We start from the raw sequence: 9,687 nt of genomic DNA on the forward strand, positions 1-9,687 counted from the left end.
TATATGTTGAATTATTGCAGGCTCATATTAATATAGTATTGTATTTAAAGTTACAATATGTTTAAACTAAACTATTTAAATTACATAAGAATATTAAAAATGGATGTTTTCTGTATATCTTATAAGACAAATTATACAGAAAAAAAATTAAATCGTATTGCTGATTTATTTTAAACTAAAATAGCTTTAGTGGTTCATTTTATATATAAGACTGCTTTAGAACGTCGTATGCATTTAACAGAAATGAATAAATAATAACATATATTATAATAGTTACCAAGGACGAATGCAAAATAAATAAATATTGTATGTTTTTAATATATAACAATTTACACATAAAAAGATTCTAAATATTTTTTACGTATGACTATTGAGACATACATAGATACCATTTATTAAGGCTTTTCTACCTCAGGAATAGATTACCTTAGCTGGCAAAACTTTTAGGAATTTTGGTCCTTAATGCTGTTCAACTTGGTACTTTTTTTTAACCTTTCGAACATTTTTTTTATTCTAGCGTCACTGATGAGTCTTTTGTAGACGAAACGCGCGTCTGGCGTAAATATAAATTTTTAATCCTGGTATCTATGATGAGTTTATTTGAACGCCAGACCCGCGTTTCGGCTGCATAAGAATCATCAGTAACTCTGAAATAAAAAAAAAATAGAATGCCAAATCAATCTCTGTCGATGCACGTCTCAAATATGTTTACAACTGCAATTCCAAAAGGTAAAATATACATTGTTCGCCTAGTCCTCGGGTCCTTTTACTCATTGACTTACTTTAAAAGAATGTTTGATACTCTGTTTCAAAATAACAAGTTTTTAAAAGATTATTTTAAATTGAAAGTATATAAGTAAAGGAACTAAATAAGCAAACAAAAATGAAAGGTTTCTTTCAAAAAGTACTAAAAAATTACAAGGATTGTTATAAGATTTTCAAATATGGCTTTTGAAGCTATATGTAATAATACTATGAAAAGAAAAGTAATGGTTGGCGGACAAATTGTTTGAATGGTTTTATATGGATAAAAACAGAAGATTCTGAATATCTGTCAAAAATTCAAAGACAAGAAGAGTGAACTTGAAGGTTATGAACGTAAAATAAGGTAAGTCTCACAATTTCGTAAAGAAACGTTTGTAACGTGTGGGAAGTATTACAATTGATTTCCAGTTGTTCCTATGGACCCATGCTTGCATCAACAAAACAAAAGATATCCAGATGTCACCATAGAATCTGGAATAATACACATGTGTCTATACAATAAGGTGTACCCTAATTGTAAGAAGTAAAATATGTAAAATGGTTTCTAGTTGAAAGTCCAACTATAGTGTAGTCAACACAAGAAACAATACAAGGCAATGTATTTTCCATATATAAAGATTTTTTTTTTTTGGGGGGGGGGGGGGGGATTGCGTTATTTCGAAAATCGTATTTTCACTTAAAAATTCAAAATTAATATTACAAAAACTTTAAACTTAAACATGGTCTGCTGTAAATTTTGAATGCCTTGGCCAATATTTGAATACTTATTTCTTATCTTCCAAATTAAGTGCCGAGTTTTGTCATCATTCTTGACAAAATAGATTTGTCCGCTGTATGCAATAACTAGGTATTTTCTATATAACTTTCAAATTTTGCTAGATTCTTTTAATGATAGGCATTTGCTTTGTAAATGATTTTTTGTCATTGAATAATTTAACAGTTTTTCCTTTTCGTTATATTTCATGATTAATTGAAGTTCAAATTTGTGCATCGTTTCTTTTTTAGACCAGTATATATCATCTTATGGACAATGTTTTATGTGCTGTATTTAGACCCCTCTACCAAGAAATTTGTTTTGATACGAAGGAAAATATCAATGGTCAATGCAATCATAGATTTGAACGTTGTCTTTAATTTAGACATGTTTATATTTTTTGGTTTGGGCTTGTATTATATTTGCCTTCGGGTATGATCCGTTCATACTATTTCGACTCTTCAAAATTCAAGAGTCTATCCTAAATTGAGGTAAATTATATGGCCTTTCAAATACCGTTTCGATTCCTAACATCACTGAAGAGACATTATTTGTCGAAATCCGGATATGGTGTACAAAAATGTTTTGCACCTTTTGACTGCGGTTTACCATCTTTTCCGCAAGTTTATTGTTTTCCGTTTGGCATTAAATTATTACAAAGACCCATTTGATAATCTTTTGATTCGTTTATTTGCCAATCGCCAATGGCAGTCAGCAGGGTTTAAAGGCATTTGTTGTTCGACCTGTTAGTCAAATTTGTTAAAATATACTTTTTCGCCTCTTCAGTCTTTTGGAAAATGTTGTTTGTGCTGTATTAAGACCCCTCTACTTAGAAATTTGTTTTGCGTGCACACGTACAAAAAGTTCGGTTTTATCCAACACAATTAAAGGTTTGAACGTTGTTTTCAATTTAGACATGTTTAAATATGTATATATGTCTTTGTGTAATGTGCTTTACGTTTGCTACTTCGTTGACCTCAACTGTATGTTATATCTATCTTTTTAACCAAAAAAAAATGAATTCAAGCAAATGTGTATATATGTTTTTTTTATGTAAGATAAAATTTATTTAGTTGGACTTTTATGCTAATTGTGAGCCCATTTTATGGAAATAAAGCATCTTTTATATCATTTTACCATTCTTGAATTTGTTATTGCTGAATAAATATTAGTTCTTGATCTCGTCAACTACTCAGAAGTCGTCAGAATACTAAATTTTTCAGAAGTTAATATTGATAAATTTTGTTAAAATAAACTAAAAAAAACATTGAAGGAAAGGTGTTTATATGTTTTTATTTCTATTTTGTGCTGAAAAGCTAAACGCTAAAAGGTTTATTGACTTCCAGATAATATTTAAGTATCATCGGTTAGATTTTGGGCGAATTTGTAAGGTAGTGTTGCAGAACTATTAATAAATCAGTCTGAGCTTTATAAATATAATATCATGATAAATGGTTTCTATTTCATATAAAGTTTTACAGATTATGACTTGGTTTATAGGATTTGGTACGAATTTCTCTCTAAGTTCATATGAAGTTTTACAATTATGACTTGAAATATCGAATTTGGTATGAATTTCTCTATTTGTTCATATGCAGATATACAAATAAAGACTTGAAATATCGGATTTGGTAAGAGTTGCTCTCTCAATTGAGGTATTGTATCATATGCATTGCATTTTAATATAGGTATCATGTAGGATAATCACTTGATACAACTCACATATGAAGACTTTTCAAAACTGTATACATATTCGGCGAAGCAGACTTGAAATTTGATGTAATAACGCAAAAGATAAATGATAATATTAGGAAATACAAATAACATTTGAATAAAGGCAACAGTAGTATACCACTGTTTAAAAGTCATTAACCGATTGAGAGAAAACAAATCCGGGTTTCAAACTAAAACACAACAACTATAAGAGAAAAACAAGAAAACAACAGAAACACTTAAGTTAAACTAAAACAAATCCCAATGCAACATACATATAAACGAACTATTAGAAAACAATTGCCATATTCCTGACTTGGAACAGGGCAATTTAAGAAAAAATAAAGTTTAAGAAAACATTCGATTTCATCATGAAATTTTTTTGAATAGTTCACATCATGGTAATGGTCAGTTAAATATTCCTTGAAGTTCGATATTTTTTTATACTGTCTAGTTATACTGATTAGAGATCCCACTGTACATTTCTCTCAGGTAAAATCAGGAACTCAAGTTTTGAATGCCAAATTAATTGACGATTGCAGTGGAATTCAATCGATTTCTGCTTAAAGGCTTGTCAAGTTATAATACACATGCAGCAGTTCTTAATATATTGCATAATAAAACCTATTAAGTAATACTTGAAATCTTGTTTGTCAATTCCTGACATGAAAGAGCTATATCGTTAAATCGACTGCCACACACAACCATAGAGTCAGAGGTCACCATCAAGATATTTGTTGTGAAGCGTCCGCAATAAAACTTTTTTTAAAGATTGGTTATGAGTTATAGGGGACAATAAACAATATTTGTTTTAAAGTTGTAAGTAAAAAAAAAATAAAAAGCATGAAATTTTTTTTGTATGGTCTACTAGTATTCTATATCAAAACGAACTTTATCATTACACCGACCACCACATGAAACGTCATAGACAACAATAGGTTACCAACAATATATATTATTATACTTCACGTTAAAATGCCATATTTTGATTGGCTAATACGAGGGTGTCATTTTACTCTATCACATAGCTGAGAGGGTGACAATTTTTTTGAATGTTACCCTCTCGTCTAAACCAATCAAAAATCGACAATTTAAAGGACAATGGATTGAATTTACATCAAGTAGATGAATACAAAGTCAATGCTTAAGTTTTACGTTCTGGATCAAATTTTATTATTTAACTGTCAAAATGAAAAAAAATAAACCATCTTGTTGTTTATTTCTAACACTCGTAACGTTGTTATGTACGTGACGTCATCGAAAATCCTTTTGAAATAAAATTAATCTGTAAAAGACAAAAATGGTAGGACGTTCAGTATAATAAATTAAATAACACATAGCTGAGAGGGTGATAGAGCAGATTGGTACCCCTTGAAAAAGCATTGTCAACCTTGGCTTCGCCGCGGTTGACAATGTTTTCTCGGGGTACCAATCTGCTCTATCACCCTCTCAGCTATGTGTTATTTATATATTGTTATATGGTGCGCCAAGTGTTCGGCTGCTTAATTGTTCTCTCTCGATAAAATTGAAAATTAAGTGATACATAGTGCTTGGATATATTTGACTTTTGTTATGAATATTCAAAATTATGCATCAATCATGAATACGAACTTAATTTTTGGAATTTTATTTGCAATAGTTTGCATTAGACTATCAAACTTTAACAAAGGATTGTGTATCAACCTAGTGAATACCTACTCAGTACGTGTAATCATGGATAACCCGCAAGGTACAGTACGACGATCATACAGTACAAGTGAACTGATGAACTATCGCTCAGTCCCTAGACGGTTGATTAAACCAGACCGTGACGTATTAGAAAGATTAAAAGGTTTGGAAATATTATATTATAGAAGATCACGCTCAGGCAAAAAGAAAAATAAAACTCATAGAATATCTAGAAAACAAATTGGTGTTAATCCGTCTAACTTGATATATCCCAAACGATGCAATATACTAAGCAATTTCGCAGAAAATGTCATCTGCTTGACTGTCAATTGCCGATCACTAGTCAAAAAAGACGTCCTCGTCGGGCAAATGCTACGTGAACAAAATGTTGACTTTGCAATTTTAACAGAAACCTGGTATTCCGATGAAAAGCAATATCAATTCGAAACATCAGATCTTAATCAAAATGGGTACAAAATAAGCGTTTCAAACAGGCAAAATAGAATCGGTGGCGGCGTTGCCCTATCATGTCGAAGCAGTATCAAAATGCGTAAACTGTTTTCCGGCACAAAATCGTGTTTTGAGTATGGAATATGGCAACTAGTATTTAAATCTATAACAATAAATTGCATTGGTATTTACAGACCACCATCCTTAGCGACACCAAATCAATTTGTGAACGAATTCTTTCAGTTTCTAGAAGATATAGTCCCTAAGTATTCAAATCTCATAATCATGGGTGATTTTAACTTGTACATCGAGGAAAACAGTAATGCGATTTCAGAATCCAATAACTCTCTCGAAGCACTCGGATTAATACAACATGTAGACTTTCCAACGCATATTCACGGCCGTAGTCTAGACTTGGTTATCACGGAATTCACGAATGGAGTCGATCTCGTTTCGTCTGAAGCAGGTCCGTTTTTGTCTGACCACTGCGCCGTAAAAGTGACAACGAGGGTACAAAAAGAGAACATTGTCAGTAAATCCATTTCATTTCGAAACTTCAAAAATATGAACAAACAAAATTTCTCAGAAGATCTCAAAAAATTGTCATTAGATTCCGATAACGTTGAAACCTTTGTTGGCAAATTTGAGAACACTATCGAATCTTTACTTAATACTCATGCACCAATGCAGGAAAAGACACAAATATGTAGAGCACCCAAGCCCTGGTTTAACGAAACGATCATGTCTTTGAAACGACTCATGCGAAAATCGGAAAGACTCTGGCGTAAACACCGAAAACCGTGTGATTACGAAATTTATAAATCATCCATGAACAAATACCACCATGAACTTAGAAATGAGAAACATTCCATTCTTAGTCAAAAACTACTTTCTTTTAAAGGTGATTCTAAAAAGCTATATAAATTCGTAAAAGACTTAACAGGCAGTAAGGCGGAAAATCCGATGCCAGCCGTTGAAAACGAAAACGAACTTCCCGATAAATTTGCGGACTTCTTCATGAACAAAATAAAAACAATTCGTGATTCTCTGAGAGACTTTGACGATTACAAACCATTGTTCCGTTATTTACATCATTTAAAAATCTTTCAGAAGACGAAGTTAAGACCATCATAAATAAATTGCAATGTAAATCATGCGAACTTGACATTTTGCCTACGAAAGTACTTAAATCGTTCCTTAGTGAATTGTTGCCTGTTATCACAAAGTTAGTTAACTTGTCTCTTAGTCAAGGCGTTTTCCCATTAAGATGGAAGCAAGCGGTAGTCAGGCCTCTGCTGAAAAAGGCTTGTCTTGAACTAATTTACTCAAATTATAGACCAGTAAGCAACTTGTCTTTCCTGTCTAAATTAATTGAAAAATGTGCGCTATATAGACTGAATGAACACGTGAAAGATCATGATCTCCTTCCTACAAACCAATTTGCGTATCGTCAATTCCATTCGTGCGAATCGGACCTTCTACGACTCGTTAATGACATACTCGATGGGATGGAGCATCAAGAAGTCACCGCTATGATCGCCGTTGATTTAAGTGCAGCATTCGATACTGTAGATCATAGTATTTTGATAAAAGTACTCGAATATCAGTACGGTGTAAATGGAACCGCACTTAAATGGATCGATTCCTATTTGAGACCTCGAAGCTGTCGTGTAAATGTCAGCTCTACAACATCATCAGAGCGACAACTCGAGTGTAGCGTTCCACAGGGAAGTTGCTTAGGTCCCTGGCTTTATTTAGTCTACGCCGGAACTCTATTCGACATTATTCCACCATCTATTACTGTGTACGGATTTGCCGACGACCATACTGCTAATAAACGTTTCGTGCCAACATTAACGAATGAGATGGTTGCAATTCGTGACTTACAGGACTGCGCTGTTCATATAAACACCTGGATGAACAGTAACAAACTAAAAATGAACAATGCGAAAACAGAGTTTATTCTCTTTGGCAGTCGACACCAACTCTCTAAATGTCAGACAAAGGAAATAATCATTTGTGGAGATGTTATAAAATCAAAAACATGTATACGGTACTTAGAAGCTTTTCTGGATGAGACTCTAAACTTCAAAGACCATATTACTAAAAAATGTAAAACAGCAATGATGAACTACTACAAAATAAAGTGCATAAGATCCTATCTATCGAAAGAAGCAACTGAAACTTTGGTCATATCTTTGGTTATATCACATTTAGATTATTGCAATGTTATACTTTTTGGAATTTCACAAACTGATTTATATAAATTGCAACGTATACAGAATATGTGTGCCAAACTTGTGTTAAACCGTTCTAAGTATGATAGTGCCAAGCAGGCATTGTTTGACTTACACTGGCTTCTGATCAAAGCCAGAATTACATTCAAAATCTTAACATATATGTACAACTGTCATGTAGGTAATGCATCGTCATATTTGATCAATTTGTTAAATCCTCAAGTGTCGAAACGTTCATTAAGGACGTCAGAGTCATCTATTGGTTGTTATGCAGTCCCATATAACAAAAAGAAAACTTTTTCAGATAGAAGCTTTAGTACTATTGGGCCAAAATTGTGTAATGAACTAGGTACAAATGTAAGAAACTCTGAATCTTTGGATACTTTCAAATGTCGATTGAAAACATTGTATTTCGAAAATTATTTTGAACTTTTCTGACTTTTTTCTTGTGTATCACAGTGTATATTTTCAATTTTTGGTGTAGTACATACATATTGTATTTTTGTATAGTATTTTTGTATTTTATATGTCTTTTATGTACAACACCATTGAATACATATTGTATATGTAGAAATAGGCGTTTAATTAAGTTTTCATGTTTCATGTTTCATTGTGTGATACGCCGTAATTTAGCTTTAAATTTAGTAAAGATTATCATTTCGAACAATTGTTTTTTTTTCAGCACAAGAGAAGTTCTGTTATTATTTTTACTTACGAGAAAAGGTTAATAAAATACAAACATACTTTCTGCACTCAATTACTAGGGATACATATTTGGTTAGATTGAAATAAATTAGAAAAATATGACATACTTCATATCTGCATTTTTACCACACTTAAAATAAATCAGATGCTGTTATTTTACCATGAAGGCATATTCAACTTTTTCATTACATAGTTTATGCTCAAGGCCAACCTAAGAACTGCTGCATACATAATACAAAGGTATACATGTAAACCTGCGACAAAATGTTGCCAATCTAAGTCAAAATCCTGTTTTTAGACAAACAATTACTTTGAGACTATTGGCTAGATCGACAACAGCATAAGTAGAAACAACAATATCATATAGAATAGATGCCGAAAATCGTTGGATTGAAACAGCCAGTACTACAGGTTAATAATAATAACGTATACTACATATTTCTCTGCACACGACACATCTGGATCCGCGTCACTGTGTCATTTTATGTAAAAATCTATTTTATGAGAATTGACAAAGTTACTATACATCTGAACATGTTTACGATAATTAATATAAGACATTTAGAAGCTCGCGCTAAACATTTTGAATAAATTTTACAAAATGTATCCTCTCTGTCTAGATAACTATAAGTTCAATTATTCAATGTTTGAGGGTAGCTTATTCAATGTATATCATGTGGAGCAGGATTTGCATACCTTCTTCTTTGACTGAGACTATCCCGGTTTTTTTTTGGTATGGTTCGTGTTGTTTCGTCATTAGTATTCTCTGCCGTGTATTGTTTGTCTGTTTTTCTTTTTCATTTTTTGGCCATAATGTTGTCACTTAATTTTCGATTTATGAGTTTGAATGGTATCTTTCATTTCCAGTTAATTTTAAGTAATAATGTTCTATACAGGGTAAAAGAACCATAACTGTGAACAGAAAACTAGTCCTTAAAGGAAAGACGATTATCACTTTACTTTCAAATACTCTCAACCCTCATCCACCCCTGTTTATATCATATACCGCAATTAATGTAAATTGATCACAATATCTGATAACAAGCTTCTTAATGATCGAAATAAGTGTAGTCGTAATTTTTTTTTTTGGAAGCAAATATGAAACGAAATTTATTAGCTTTGTACTTGTTAGGCTTTATAACTGTTTTGATCTGAGCGTCTCTGATGAGTCTTATATAGACGAAACGGGCGTCTGGCATATTAAATTATAATCCTGGTACCTGATAATTGATAATTATTATTATAACATTTTGCAAGTGTAATTTAGAAATCAAATACATAATAGGAACCTTTTTGTTTTGTCTGCAGGTGTCAATAAAACTTAATGACTGTGAATTTAGAATAGAAGCTACAGTAGACTACCGATGTTCATATCTCGTAAATTCATTTAAAAGA

The sequence above is a fragment of the Mytilus galloprovincialis genome, chromosome 3 (genome assembly GCF_965363235.1).
Source record: "Mytilus galloprovincialis chromosome 3, xbMytGall1.hap1.1, whole genome shotgun sequence".
NCBI lineage: Eukaryota > Metazoa > Mollusca > Bivalvia > Mytilida > Mytilidae > Mytilus > Mytilus galloprovincialis.